We start from the raw sequence: 15914 nt of genomic DNA on the forward strand, positions 1-15914 counted from the left end.
TTTGATTCCTATCCAAGCCAAGGTCAACTGTGGGTCTGTGGAAGAGAGAGAAAACAAGAGTTAACGTTTTGAATCTGAGATGACACCATGTCAGAACTCAATAAACAATGTTTCTTGTTGCTTTGTTATGACATGGATGTTTCTGGGTCTCCACAGGACCTGCCATGGTCTGAGTGCATCTTCTCATAGCAGGTGCAGTGCTGAACATTGGGCATGCCAGTGCCCGTCCTGCCTAATGCTATCACAGTCCGAGAAAGTGAGGGACTGATGGCAGCTCTGTTATCTCTGGTGTGGGCAGGAGAAAGAGTAACAAGGATGTACAGCATGCTTCGCTCCACCTCGTCCATGCCAACTAGATATCCTAGATTAATCTAGTTCCATTTGCCAGCACTTGGCCCAAATCCCTCTTAACCCTTCTTATTTATATACCCATCCAGATGCCTTTTAAATGTTGTAATTGTTCCAGCCTCCACCACTTTCTATGACCGCTCATTCTACACACGCACTACTCTCTTTTAAGGTCCCTTTTAAATCTTTTCTCTCTCACCCAAACCCTGTGCCTTCTAATTTTGGTCTCCCCTACCCTATGAAAAAGACCTTGGCTATGCACCTTGTCATGCCCCTCATGATTGTATAAGGTCACCCCTCAACATCCAATGCTCCAGGGAAAATAAAGCCAGCCAATTCAGCCTCTCCCTCTGACTCAAACCCTGCAAACCCGGCAACATTCTTGTAAATGTTTTCTGCACCCTCTCAAGTTTAACAACATTTGCACATAGCAATGTAAGAGCTGGGAACAGGAGAAGGCCATTCAGCCTGTTCCACCATTTGATATGGTTGTGGCTGATCTGATTCCAGCCTCACATTTATTACAATCATGGCTGATTTCATTCCAGCCTCAACTCCACTTTCCTGCTCACTCCTTTTAACCCATTGCTAACTGTTTGTCTTCTCCTTAAATTTACTCCGTGTCCCAGCAGCCACCACACTCCGGGGGAGTGAATTCCACAGGTTCACGAGCCTTTGAGAGATTTAATTCCTCCTAATCTCTGGTTTAAATCTGCCGCCCGTTATCCTAAAACTGTGACCTCTCATTCCCACATGGGGAAACATCTTCTCTGCGTCTCCCTTGTCAATTCCCTTTAGTGTGTTCTAAACAATTAGATCATCGCTCATTCTTCTGGAGAGTATAGGCCTAAACTGCTCAATCTCACTGCATAAGACAAATCCCTCAATCTCAGGAATCAATCGGGTTAACCTGCTCTGAATTGCCTCCAATGCAACTTCATCTCTCCTCAAGTCAGAGGATCAGAGTTTTTATTAAGTAGTCCAGATGTACCTGTACATGTGTGTATTTGTATGCATGTGTGTGTGTGTAAATGAGTGTGTCTGTGTTTGCGTGTGTATTTCAATGTGTTTCAACTTTTGGGGGATTTATATGTGTGATTCTGTATTTGGGTGTTTATGCCTCTGTGTATATCTTACTTGCAATGTTTCTATGTGTGTGACTGTATGCGTGTGTGTGAGAGAGAGAGAAAAAAAATGCGTGTGTCTGTTTGAGAGAGCGTGTGTATGTGTGCAAGAGAGAGTCTATGATTGGGTATGTGCGATTGACATTGTGTGTGAAAGAGAATGTAAATGTGTGTGTAGGAGAGAGAGAGGTGTGTGTGTGTGTTTTGTCAGTGAGTTTGTGTAAACATGACATTGAGTGTATCTAAGCATGAGATTATGTCAGTGTGAGCTTGTGAGTGTGTGTCAATGTGAGATTGTGAGTGTGTGTGTCAATGTGAGATTGTTTGTGTTTGTTTGTGAATTTGTGGTTTTGTGTGTGTGTGTGTCTGAGAGTGTGTGAGAATGTGTTTGTGTATGTGTGAGAGTGGGTGTATAAGATTGTGGGTGTGCATGTGAGTGTGAATGTGAGATTGTGGTTGTGTATGTGCATGAGTGAGTGTGTAAAATTGTGTGTGAATGTGTTTGTGTATGTGTTAGAGTTAGTATGTGAGAATGTGTGTGCGCGTGTGGGTGTGAATGTGAGATTGTCTACGTTGTGTATGTGCGTGAATGTGTTTGTTTATGTGTTGGAGTGGGTGTGTCAGATTGTGTTCATGCATGTGTGAGAGATTGTGTGTGTTTGTGAATGTGTGTGACATTGTGTGTTTGTTTGTGTATGTGTGTGTTTGTTTATGTATGTGTGTGAGAATTCGTGTCTGTGCATGTGTGAGACTTGGTGTGTGAGACTGTCTGAGTGTGTGTGTGTAAATGTGTGAGAATGTGTGAGTGAGTGTTTCTGTCTGCAGTATTGTGGGGATGCAATCTACCAACATGTTCTCAGGGCAATTAGGGTTGGGCAAGAAATGCTGACACAGCCAGCAACACCCACGCCTTGTAAAAAGCAGAACTTGAAATTCTTCCTGTTAAATTCAAACAAATCTCAGACGAGGTGTGCATACACCCAGACTTTCAGTTTACCTGCAGCATTGGGTTGTCACAGATTCCGGCTTCGGGCGACTGTCTGTGTGGAGTTTGCACATTCTCCCCGTGTCTGTGTGGGTTTCCTCCGGGTACTCCGGTTTCCTCCCACAGTCCAAAGATGTGCGGGTCAGGTGAATTGGCCATGCTAAATTACCCATAGGTAAAAACAATTACTGCAGATGCTGGAAACCAGATTCTGGATCAGTGGTGCTGGAAGAGCACAGTAATTCAGGCAGCATCCGATTACCCATCGTGTTAGGTGCATTAGTCAGAGGGAAATGAGTCTGGGTGGGTTACTCTTCGGAGGGTCGGCGTGGACTGGTTGGGCCGAAGGGCCTGTTTCCACACTGTAGGGAATCTAATATCAGTTTGACCCAGCAGTGGGAATGGTTACATATAAAGTCACATTCCAGACTGGGATAATGGAGAACGCGGAAACAAACAGCTCTGTTTACTGTATGCTGGTTGGAGAGTGTGGGGAGAGCCAGAAAATCCTCATTAATAATTGGCTGGCAAGCAGACTTGGAGTGAGGAGCTGTAAGTAGATTGTGCAGCTCAAAACCTGCACTCAAAATAACCATTCAGCCCTGGGGGCAGTGGAGCTGATTTCTTGGAAGAGGGAAGAATTTCATAATCCTGGAATTAATCCAGAAACTCGTACAAATAGGCAGAGAATCTGATGAGCACCAGAAAAGACAGGGGTCAGCTAGACCTTCCACCTCAGCAGGAGGCTGAGTGGCTAATCTCTATGGAACTGGCTCCACACAAAGCAAGCCCAGAGAGCTGGGGGAGGGCAGATCATCCATGATGCCCAAGCCTCATTGGGGAAGGGCTGTTTCATTTGTAATTTCACATGGCAGGGTTCAAATCCCTCCTTGCTCTCAACATCACCCTCCTCCCTCACCTCCCTACCTCCTGTTCTCTCCTCTAGCCCGACAATCTCTGCACTCTGATTCCAGCCACCTCCCCATGCCCGATTCTTTTTTGAGCACCCTGGGTCCCTAAGCTCTGGAATAGCCTTCCTGAAAAGCTTCATGCCAATCTCTCTCTCCCTCTCTTTCTCTCTTTCTCTTTCTCTCTCTTTCTCTTTTGCTCTCTTTCTCTTTCTCTTTCTTTCTCTCTTTCTCTCTCTCTCTCTCTCTCTCTCTCCCTTCCCCTGAGTCTTTGAACGTTTTCTGGGTCAGCCAGCCCCAGTAACCCCTGACACTGCACTGGTGTCACTGTCGAACATGTCCCTATGAAGCACCTTGTGGGACCTTTCACCACCTGAAGGTGCCAGACCATTGCAGGTTGCATTTGTTGCTGGACTATTTGACTATGGACAGCAGTGCAGCCCAGTCTTGCTCAACACGGTGTCCACGGAGTGCCAATTCAAGGCAGGAAGCCTAATAAGACATTTCTTTATAAGTCAACCCCTTCATTCCAGGAATCGGCCCAGTGAACCTCTTTTGAACTGCCTCCATTGCCAATGTGTCCTCTCTTAAAGGCAGGGACCAAGTGGGGAGGTGATGGCCAATTGGTATTATTGCTGGACTCTTAATCTCATGCCCTGGTAATGTCCTGGGGACCAAGGTCCAAATCTAGCCACAGCAGGTGGTGGCATTTGAATTCAGTAAAAATCTGGAATTGCCAGTCTAATGACAACCATGAATCAATTGTCAGTAAATCCCATTAAATTCACTCATGTCCATTAGGGAGGGAAGCTGACATCCTTACCTGGTCTGACCCACATGTGACTCCAGACCCACAGCAATGGGGTTGAGTTTGAACTGCCCTCTGGGAATTAGGGATGAGCAATAGATTTTGGGCCCAGCCATTGATGCATTTATCCCATGAATGAATTGTTTAAAACTGTACACAACACCCTAGATGCACACCTGGTTGTATCCCAAGACATACAGCATAGGATCCCTACAGTGTGCACGATCATTTGGCCCATCGAGAGTGCACCAACCCTCCGAAGATCATTCCACCCAGACCCAGCCACCCACCCTTTCCCTGTAACCCTGCATTTACCATGGCTAATCCACCTAAACTGCATAAAAACACGGAAAATACTGAAACTCCATTTATATCAGCTGTCATTCATAAATCTGTTACACTAATACACAGACTGAACTAAGTTTTAGTTTGATCAAGAAGGTTTCTAGCAATTTAGGATACAGTTGTAACAAGACTTTCCTATTTTTAAACTCCAACACACTGCACAGTTTTTTGAGTGTTGTTGGAGATGCACCCATCCAGGTAAGTGGGGATTATTCCATCACACTCCTGACTTGTGCCTTGTAGATGGTGGACAGGCTTTGGGGAGTCAGGAGGTGAGTTACTTGCTGTAGTGTAGCCTCTGACCTGCTCTTGTAACCACTGTGTTTATGTGGCTAGTCCAGTTGAGTTTCTGGTCAATTATAACCCCCAGGATATTGATAGTGGGGGATTCAGTGATGGTAACACCATTGAATAGCAAGGGGCAGTAGTTAGATTGTCTCTTACTGGAGATGGTCATAGCCTGGCATTTGTGTGTCACAAAAATGTTACTTTCCACTTGTCGGCTGAAGTCTGGATACTGTCCAGATCTTTTGTTGCTTTTGTATTCAAAATACTGCTTCAGTATTCCATGAGTTATGAATGACACTGAACATCAAGTAATCATTAATGAGCATGCCCACTTCTGACATTATGGTGTAAGGATGGTCATTGATGAAGCAGCTGACGATAGAGTCATAGACTCATAGATCTTGTGGTCCAAACTGTCCATGCCGACCAGTTTTTCCAAACTAAACCTGTCCCATTTGCCTGCATTTGGAACATATCCCTCAAAACCTTTCCCATTCTTGTACCTGTCCAAATGTCTTTTAAATGTTGTAACTGTACCTGCATCTACCACTTTACCTGGCAGTTCATTCCACATATGAATCACCCTCTGTGTGATATAGCTGCCCCTCATGTTCCTTTTAAATCTTTTCCTCTCACCTTAAAATTATGTGTTTACTTTTGAATTTCCACTAACCTCGGGAAAAGATCTTTGCTATTCAGCTTAATTATGCCCCTCGTGATTTTATAAACCTCTAAAAGGTCACCCCTTGACCTCCTACGCTCGGATGGCTGGGCATAGGACACTACCCTGTGGAACTCTTACAGAGATTTCTTGGACCTGAAATGACTGACCTCTAATAAACATCTTCATTTCCAACCAGTGGAAAGTTTTCCCATTGATTCCAGTTTTGTTCGGGCTCCTTGATGCCACACTCAGTCAAGTGCAGCCTTGATGTCAAAGGGATAAACCAGAAAAAAACATGGAGTTGATGGAACTGGACCCGAACCTGACTTCCTGAAAATGGAGCTCAGAGCAGCAATGTCACTTCCACTGGAATTTTATCATGGGTGCTCTTTCTACTTCTCCCCAATCCTGGGGTGGGGGCACAAATGGTGCTGGGAAAGTGGGACTTGGTATGAGGTAGAATTTGGAACGAAAGTGTAATCCCACATCCTCCCTAAGTGGAAGGACTGGATCTCTGTACCAACAGGAGATCCAAATTGATGTCTGGTATGGAACAGCTTGGATATGAAGAGAAGCTGCATAAAAAAATCATAGATTCCCTACAGTGCAGAAAGAGGCCATTTGTCCCATTGAGTCACAACTCAAGGAAAGCATCCCACTCAGGCCCCACATTTCCCATGGGTAACCCACCTACCTTACACAGCCCTGGACACTACAGGTAATTTAGAATGGCCCTTCCACCTAACCTGCACATTTTTGGACTATCGTAGGAAACCCACGCAGACACGGGGAGAACGCGCAAATTCCACACAGACAATCGCCCAAGGGTGGAATTGAACCTGGGTCCCTGGCACTGTGAGGCAGTAGTGCTAATCACTGAGTCACTGTGTCACCCACAGTGCTTGAGTTGTTTTCTTTAGAACTGAGAAGATTGACGGCGTGGCGGAACCTGATTGAGGTATACAAGATAATGAGGCGTTGGACAGATGCTTAGGAAACAACCGTTGTCCTTAGTTGAAGCGACATTCATGAGGGGAAAAATGTTAAGGTGAGGGGATTTGAGGAAAGTTGATTGGTGAGAATCTAAAATGCATTGCCTGGGAGGGTAGTAGAGGCAGGAAAGCTCACAGCCCTCATCTGGAAGTACTTGATTTCCCTACAGTGTGGAAGCTGGCCACTTGACCCATCAAGTCCTCACCAACCCTCCAAATAGCATTCCATACTATCCCTATATTTCCCATGGCTACTCCACCTAGCCTGTACACTATGGGCACAACCAACCCACCGAACTTGCACGCTTTTGGACCTTAGGAGGAAACTGGAGCACCCAGAGGGCGGCCCATGCAGACACGGGGGAGAACGTACAAACTCCACACAGACAGTCACCTGAGGGTGAAATTGAACCCAGGTCCCTGGCACTATGAGGCAGCAGTGCTAACCACTGAGCCACCATGCCACTCTCATACCAACATAACATGGGCCAAGTGCTGGAAAGTGTAGGTTTTGAGTAGTTTTGACTCAATGGGCTGAAGGGCCTCTTCTGTATGATTCTAAGACACTGTAGTTGGATGACCCCGTGATTGTTCAGCATCTGTCTTGGTGTGATTCCCTATCTCTCTATGTCCGCTGCAGGATGGAAAATTCTTCATCGTGAATTACGGGATGCTGGACGGCAGTCCAGCCAATGTCATCAATGGCATTCAGCAGTACCTCACAGCACCCCTGTGCCTGCTTCACCTTGACCAACAGAATTGAATGGTGCCCATCGCTATCCAGGTGAGTAACAGCAGACCCAGGCCATGGGCTAGCCCGTCGATATCACTGTCACCATCCCACACCCCTCCCATGGCCTTGCAGCAGCCCCTTCCAAAACCTAGGCAAAGCACCCATCCCACCAAACCACTTGGAGCATTCCCAATTTTAATTCCTGCCCTCTGTCCAATGATCCATCTAAATTGCCTGCTTGTGAAATCGCTCCGATGTCCCTTGCTGATCGCAGCATTGACTTTCCGGACGGACAAGGGCCTCCAACTCCTGCAGAACCAGAAAGAATGTAAGAGAGAATGCTGCGGTCTGTCTCAGAGGGATTCCAATAAATCGGAATGCTGCGGAGGCTGGAAACTTCAAACACAGAGACCACATGCCTTCATTAGTCAAAACATTGAGTACAGGAGTTGGGAAGTCATGCTGTGGTTGTACAGGACATTGGTTAGGCCACTTTTAGAGTACTGCATTCAATTCTGGTCTCCCTGCTATCGGAAGGACGTTGTGAAACTGAAAGGGTTCAGAAAAGATTTACAAGGATGTTGCCAGGGTTGGAGGGTTTGAGCTATGGGGAGAGGCTGAATAGGCTGAGGCTGTTTTCCCTGGAGTGTCAGAGGCTGAGGGGTGACCTTACAGAGGTTTATAAAATCATGAGGGGCATGGATAGGGTAAATAGGCAAGGTCATTTTCCCCAGGGTAGGGGCATCCAAAACTAGAGGGCACAGGTTTAAGGTGAGAAGGGAAAGATTTAAAAGGGACCTGAGGGGGCAACTTTTTCACGCAGAGGATGGTACGTGTATGGAATGAGCTGCCAGAGGAAGTGATAGAAGTGGGTACAATTATAATGTTTAAATGACAGTTGGACAGGCACATGGAAAGGTTTCGGGGGATAAGGGCCAAATGCAGGCAAATGGGATTAGTTCAGTTTCGGAAACCTGGTCAGCATGGACAGGTTGGGCCAAAGGGTCTCTTTCTGTGCTCTATGACTTTGTAAGATCTGGCAACCATCTGTGGGAGAGAGAGAAGCAAGAGTTTTGTTTTTAATTTAACCTATCCTTCTAACCAACCTGTTGAGTAATATTATTACATACCCCTGGAGCGGGGACACCTGAACACAGGCCTCTTGATCCAGGGTAAGGACACCACCACCACGCCACAAGTGATGTAGAGTTAACGTTTCAAATCCAGTATGACTCTTCCTCAAACTTTCTTCTTCAGAGTTAGACAGAAATCGAAACGTTAACTCCATCTCTCTCTCTCTCTCACGAATGCTGCTGGACCTGCTGAATTTCTCAGGTGTTCCCCGTGTTCGGTCCACGTGGATTTTCAGCTGGTTCAAGTTGCCGTGGCAACTTGCAGCGGATTTTCCCTCTGCTGACCCCGGGGTCAGAAACCCCGCTCAAGTAAAACACTGGGCAGTGAAGTTGTAGACCATTGGTAGGTCTCCAGTGCACAAGCCCAGTCAGCGATGGGTGCCATGTTCACGAGAGGTGGGCGTTGATGCCTTGGTGGCTGTGCGCACACCCTCACAGGGTCGGACGGAATGTTGCACACAACTGCTCAGGAGTGCTGGGACTTCCACGTCCGCGAGCACCCATCCCCCCACTAAATGCACCTCTCCAATGTTAATAGCCCCTGTGCTGAGATGGAAGCCAGGAACCTTCTCCTTGAAACGTTTCAGTTTTCTGGTCCAGCTCCAGACCCCTCCCCACTCCACTCCCAGAAGCCTTCAATCAGCCACTGCACCCTGCACTGCCCCCCCCCCCCCAACCACATGTGACATGGCGTCAGATTTTGATCAGGGAGGGGGTGGGCGCAGGTTGTTGTTGCTGCGCGGGTCTGGTGATGCCCCACCTTGACATCTCTCGCAGCTGAAGCAGATGCCAGGAAGAGCCAACCCCATGTCCCTGCCTTCGGACACAGAGCTCGATTGGCAGTTGGCCAAGATCTGGGTGCGGGACAACGACAGCCAACACTTCGAGCTGGTCTCCCACTTTCTGTAGACTCACCTGCTCGCCGAGACCTTCTGCCTTGCCACCATCCGGCAGCTGCCATCCGTGCACCCCATCTACAAGGTACACTGCGGGCCCAAGGAGGCATCCCCTGGGAAGCGTTGCTTGTTTAAGGAGGAGTGCAGGATCTCAAAGGTTTTAATACTGCCCTCTTGACCTGTCTATCTTCCTTCCCACATAACTACTCCACCTTCCCCTTCGACCTATCACCTTCACACCCAATCGACTTCCCAGCTACCTTCCCCCCAAGCCCCATTCAGCCATCTCTCAGCACCTTATGCCCACAAGCCTCATTCCTGATGAAGGGCTTTTACCCAAAACATTGATTCCACTGCTCCTCGGATGCCGCCTGACCAGCTGTGCTTTTCCAGCACCACAATCTGATCTCCAACATCTGCAGTCCTCACTTTCTCCATAGAATCCCTACAGTGTGGAAGCAGATCATTTGGCCCAACAAGTCCACACTGACCCTCCGAAGCGTATCACACCCTGAACCATGCCCCCCCCCCCCCCCCCTACATTTACCCCTGACTAATGCACCTAACCTACACATTCCTGACCACTATGGGCAATTTAGCATGGCCAATCCACCCTAACCTCCACATCTTTGTGATAGTGGGAGGAAACCCACACAGACATGGGGAAAACATGCAAACTCCACACAGACAGTCGCCGAAGCTGGAATCGAACCCAGATCCCTGGCCTGTGAGGCAGCAGTGCTAACCACTGAGCCACCTCTGAGGGACAAAGGTTCCACCATCTGCCGTGGCGGGATTTGAAGCCAGCTTCCCAGCGCCTGCAGGAATTTGCTCCTTCCCAGAACATTACATAATTCTGAGAATATTAATCTCCAGATTAATAGCCCAGCGATAAGCCATCACCTCCCCCAGTCAGCCTTGTACAACTCACCTTATGGTGTGAAGGTCTTTGTGTCCTTTCAAATCAGTTTAACTGTTCGTTGTCACTATTTGGCGGTGACTCACTTCCCCCTGCCTCCAGCCCATTGAGTCTGCTCCACCATTCAATGTGATCGTTGGCTCATCTGATAAACCTCAACTCTACTTTCCTCTGAATTCTGTGTTCACGTTTCAGCTCCTGGTTCCTCATGTGAGAGACACGATGCACATTAACGTCAAAAGCCGAACTGACATGTTGGGTCCAGATGGACGTATTAACAAGGTGGGTTGAGTTTCGTGTAACCCCTTCATTGCTATGCCAAAGCATTTTGATTAATTTGTTAAGATGGGGAAAATTCATAGAATCCCTGCAGTGCAGAAAGAGGCCATTCAGCCCAACAGAATCTGCACCAACCTTCCAAAGAGCATCCCAACTTTACTGTATCCGGTACATGTGACAATAATAATGTTGTTTTTATGTCTCCATAGTCTTACCAGACCATAGGGCTGCTCTCTCATCAGGGACAGCTGACTGAGAAGTGGTGATTTAACCTGAGGGCCACCAAACCTTGACAAAGGGTGAGGTTGAAAAGGAGAGTCCTTCACTTTAACCTCAGCCAGTGACGGGAATTGAGCCACTGCCGTTGATATCACACCGCTTTATAAACTAACCATCCAGCCAACTGAGCTACATCAACTTTCACAATAATAAGGATCAAATATCTCTCACCTCACATTTAGTATAGTTAACCCACCTAGCCTGCACATCCTGAACACTACAGGATAACTTCCCATAGCCAATCCACCCTAATCTGCACATCTTTGGACTGTGGGAGTAAACCAGAGCACCTGAAGCAAACCCACGCAGACACAGGGAGAATGTGCAAACTCCACACAGACATTCGCCCGAGGGTGAAATCGAACTGGGTCTCTGGTGCTGTGAGGCAGCAGTGCTAACTCGGGTAACTGTCTGTGTGGAGTTTGCACATTCTCCCCATGTCTGCATGGGTTTCCTCCCACAGTCCAAAGGTATGTAGGTTAGGGTGGATTGGCCGTGTTAAATTGTCTTATAGTGTCCAGGGATGTGCAGGTTAGATGGATTAGCCATGGGAAAATACAGGGTTACAGGGATAGGGTAAAGGATGGTTCTGGGTGGGATGCTCTTCGGAGGGTCGGTGTGGACTCGATGGGCTGAATGGCCAGCTTCCACGCTGTAATGACTCTATAATGAATTGATTCTACGTTGTGAAGATGTCTCTGATTTAAAATAGCGAAAGCCCAGCAGTATTCGAAGTGCCTTGTGAAGTAACAGGAAGAGTACTGGGCCTGTCTACACCCTTCCCTTACCCTGCCCATCTTCTCCCAATATCTCCATGTCACAGATAGCAATGCATTCTGGGTTAAGGAAATCTGCTCACTGCAAGACCAACGTTTCACTGCTCTGGCCCTCTCACTTTATAAACAGAAGCATAGACAATATGAGCAAGAGTAGGCCATTCATCCCTTCAATGCTGCTCCACTGTGGGGGGGGCTTGGTGGCTCAGTGGTTAGCACTGCTGCCTCACAGCACCAGGGTCCCAGGTTCGATTCCAGCCTCAGGTGACTGTCTGTGTGGAGTTTGCACATTCTCCCCGTGTCTGGTTTCCTCCCACAGTTCAAAGATGTGCGGGTTAGGGTGAATTGGCCATATTAAATTACCCATAGCATTAGGTGCATTAGTCAGAGGGAAGTGGGTCATTCTTTGGAGGATCAGTGTGGATTTGTTGGGCCAAAGGGCCTGTTTCCACACTATAGGGAATCCAATCAGATTCATCCAACTCTATTCCCGTTTCCTCCATTTGGCCCTAAGGACTATAACTAACTCCTTCTTGGAAAATGTCAATGTTTTGACCTTGATCCTTCTCTGTAGCAGAGAATTCCTCAGGCTCCCACTCTCTGGGCAAAGATATTATTCTTCATCTCCATCCTAAAGGGCCTACACTCGTTTCCTTAAATAGTGATTCCCTGGTTCTGGATTCCCCTCAGTCATCCCTCCTGCCTGTCAGAATTTTATGGGTTTCTGTGAGATGCCCCTCTCATTCTTCTAGACTTCAGTGAATATAGTTCCTCATCGATCCCATCTCAATTCATATATCACTCCTACCATCGCTGGAATCAGTCTGGGACGCCTTTATGGCAAGTATATATACCTTCACTTCCAGTTTCCTTACCAAACCTTTGCCTGACCAATCTCTCCACGCACAACTTTAGGACACTCATATTTTTAATATTCAAGCCAGCCGGGCCCGATTTCCCTCACCCACGTTCAACCCGTGTAGCAGTAGTGTGTCCCGTCAACAAATCGCACTACAGAAATTTCACCAAGGCTCCACCCTGAAGGTTTCTCTCCAATGTGTGAATGAGTTGGCATGGAACTTGCAGGGGGCAGTGTTCCCATGTATCTGCCGCCCTTGTCCTTCTAGATGGAAGTGGCCATGGCTTTGGAAGGTGCTGTCTGAGGATTTTTGGTGAATTCCTGCAGTGCATCTTGTAGGTGGTATGCACTGATGCTACTGAGCATTGCTGGTGCCAGTCAAGTGTGCTGCTTTGTCCTGGATTGTATTGAGTTTCTTGCATATTTTTGGAGCTGTACCCATCCAGGCAAATGGGGGACTATTCCATCTGACCCCTCGAGCTGCTCTGCCATTCAATAAGATCATGGCTGATCTTTTCCTGGCCTCAGCTCCACTTACCCACCCGCTGACCCTAACCCTTAATTCCTTTACTGTTCGAAAATCTGTCTAACTCTGCCTTAAAAACATTCAATGAGGTAGCCTCAACTGCTTCCCTGGTCAGGGAATTCCACAGATTCACAACTCTTTGGTTGAAGATATTCCTCCTCAACTCAGTCCCAAGTCTGCTCCCCCCTCGTTTTCAGGCTTGCCCCTTCGTTCTAGTTTCATCCACCAGTGGAAACGACCTCCCTGCTTCTAGCTTCTCTATCACACTCCTGACTTGTGGATGGTGGACAGGTTTTAAGTAGTCAGGAAGTGAGTTACTCACTGCAGGATTCCTAGCCTCTGACCTGCACTTGTGGCCATTGTATTTATATGGCTGATCCATTTCAGTCTCTGGTCAATGGTCAATTCTGCCAGGATGTTGATAGTGAGGTATTCAGCAAGGGTAACACCATTCAATGTCAAGGGGTGATGGTTGGAGTGGGGAGTCCCATATTAGAGATGAGCCCTACAGTGTATCCAGTTAGTAAGCATCTAGGTTGGGCCCAGGGGCTCTTGTGGTGCAGTGTTAGTGTCCTACCTCTGAGCCAGGAGGTTTGGATTCAGGTCCCACCTGTTCCAGAGGGGTGTGATACCATTTCTGAACAGGTTGACCAAAAAGCATTGATATTTTGGGCTCACAACAGAATGGTAGTGGAGTGAGAGAGTTAGAGAGAGCGTCGTGTCTGTTACTCTCCTACACCGCCATGGATTGTACCATTCAGGGAGATAGCCCCAGTCGATATTTCACTTCTTTTGAGTGACATCAGCTCGCTCTTTCTGCCAGTTTCTGAGTAGCTTAAAGAAGATGTTGCTTGCAGTCCCATGTTGCATCTTTGACCCCAATCTCTTGTGTTCACTCCACAGGCGTTTGGCATCAGAACTGAGGGTTTCTTTGCACTCGCTTGGAAAGAGCTCGATCCAGTTGCTGTGTCTGCCAGACCGCTTGCAGCAGTATTGAGTCGCAGAACTCAACAGCTACTAATACAAGGATGATGGCCTGTTGATATGGTCTGCGATTCACAAGTAAAGTACAAGTCGCCACAGTCTCACCAGGCCACAGGGCTGCTCTCTCGTCAGGGAGGCGATTGATGGCCACACCTCAGGCAAGGGGAGAGGTTGGGCAGGAGAATCCTTCATAGTGACCACAGCCAATGTGGGAATCAAACCCACGTTGTATGTTTTTTAATTCATTTGTGGGACTTGGGCATCACTGGCTGGCCAGCATTGATCGCCCATCCCTATTTGTCCTTGAGAAGGCGGTGGTGAGCTGCCTTCTTGAATCGCTGCAGTCCACTTGCTGTGGGTTGACCCACAATGCTGGTAGGGAGGGAATTCCAGGATTTTGACCCAATGACTGTGAGGGAACAGCGGTATGTTTCCAAGTCAGGGTGGTGAGTGGCTTGGAGGGGAACTTGCAGGAGGCTGCTATTCCCAAGTAGCTGCTGCCCTTGTCCTTGTAGATGGAAGTGGTCGTGGGTTTGGAAGGTGCCGTCTGAGGATCTTTAGTGAATTTCTGCAGTGCATCTTGTAGATAGTACACACTGCTGCTACTGGGCGCTGGTGGTGGAGGGAGTGGATGTTTGTGGATGTGGTGCCAATCAGGCGGGTTGCTTTGTCCCTGGATGGTGTCAAGCTTTCTTGAGTGTTGTTGAAGCTGCACCCATCCAGGCAAGTGGCGGGAGTATTCCATCACACTCCTGGCTTGTGTCTTGTAGCTGACGGATAGACTTTGGGGGGTCAGGAGGTGAGTTACTCACCGCAGTATTCTCAAGTCTCTGACCTGCTCCTGTGTTTATGCGGTGTTACTCTGCATAGCAAGCCAGCCAACTGAGCTAACTAACCCCCTCATACATAGGGGTTCTCACAGTGAGGCAAGGAAATTGGAAGCTCCCAGGACCCTGTGTGTGAGCAAACCTCACTAATATAACTGAGAGATTAATGCGACGTGAGCATGTATCACAAAAGGGACAGGCACGCAAAGGAATGGAGGCTGATCCCCCATTGGGGTAAGGTTCAAGTCAGACGGTATTCAGAAATAACTGCATGCAGCTCCAAGCACTTCTGGTGGAATGGTTCCAGGAGTGAGACACTTGTGACAAGAGATGCTGGGGCTGCCATCCTTGGAGAGGGGAAGGCTAAGAGGAGATTTGATGGAAGTCTTCAAGATCACGAGTCGATAGGGAGCTACTATTGCCCTACGAGAAAGGGATCGACAACCAGAGGGAGCTTCAAAAGAAGCAATTGTGGGGTGAGAAAAGCATTCAAGGCTGAGATACAGAGAGAGATTTATAATCAGTCAGGGGATCATGAGGTGTGAGCAAAGGCTGGCAGGTGGGGATGAGGATATTAACAATCACATCACTCAATGAAGAAGGAGAAAGGGCACAGCATTTTGTGTTTTTGCAATCCTCGCTGATTGTTAACCTGTTTTAACATGGCCTTTAGGTTTGTAACCAATGTGGTAACATTCTACTACCTAAAGGATTGGCCAGTCCTGGATGACCCTGAGCCTCAGGCCTGAAGTTGGATTTCAAGACATTAAGATCTCTGGTAATTAGATGTAAACTGGCTCTTGTCCTGTGAAATCGTAGCAGCTCACTGAATCACAGGAGGCCATTCAGCCTCTCCTGGCTTTTGGAAAGGACGTTCCAATTAATTAGATTAGGTTAGATTCCCTACAGTTTGGAAACAAGCCCTTCGGCCCAACAAGTCCATACTAACCTAAGGTTTAGATACATAATTCTTTGAACGGTGGCTCAGTGGTTAGCACTGCTACCTCACAGATCCAGGGACCCAGGTTCGTTTCCAGCCTCGGGCGACTGTCTGCGTGGACTTTGTACATTCTCCCTGTGTCTGCATGGGTTTCCTCCGGGTGCTCCGGTTTCCTCCCATAATCCAAGGATGTGGGTGATTTGACCATGCTAAGTTGTCCCATAGTGCCCAGGGATGTGTAGGTTAGGTGCATTAGTCAGGGGTAAATATAGAGTAATATGGTAGGGAAAGGGGTTTGGGT

The 15914-nt window shown here is 47.7% G+C and overlaps 1 pseudogene; it reads left to right on the plus strand.

Moving 5' to 3' along the window:
• The first annotated feature begins 5895 nt into the window (after nt 1–5895).
• LOC148136907 (hydroperoxide isomerase ALOXE3-like) lies at nt 5896–15422 on the plus strand (annotated as a pseudogene).
• Nucleotides 15423–15914: the final 492 nt, after the last annotated feature.

This window comes from Chiloscyllium plagiosum, unplaced genomic scaffold (genome assembly GCF_037043375.1).
Source record: "Chiloscyllium plagiosum isolate Xiang-an unplaced genomic scaffold, Cpla_swu_hap1 HiC_scaffold_44, whole genome shotgun sequence".
In the NCBI taxonomy this organism is placed as follows: Eukaryota; Metazoa; Chordata; class Chondrichthyes; order Orectolobiformes; family Hemiscylliidae; genus Chiloscyllium; species Chiloscyllium plagiosum.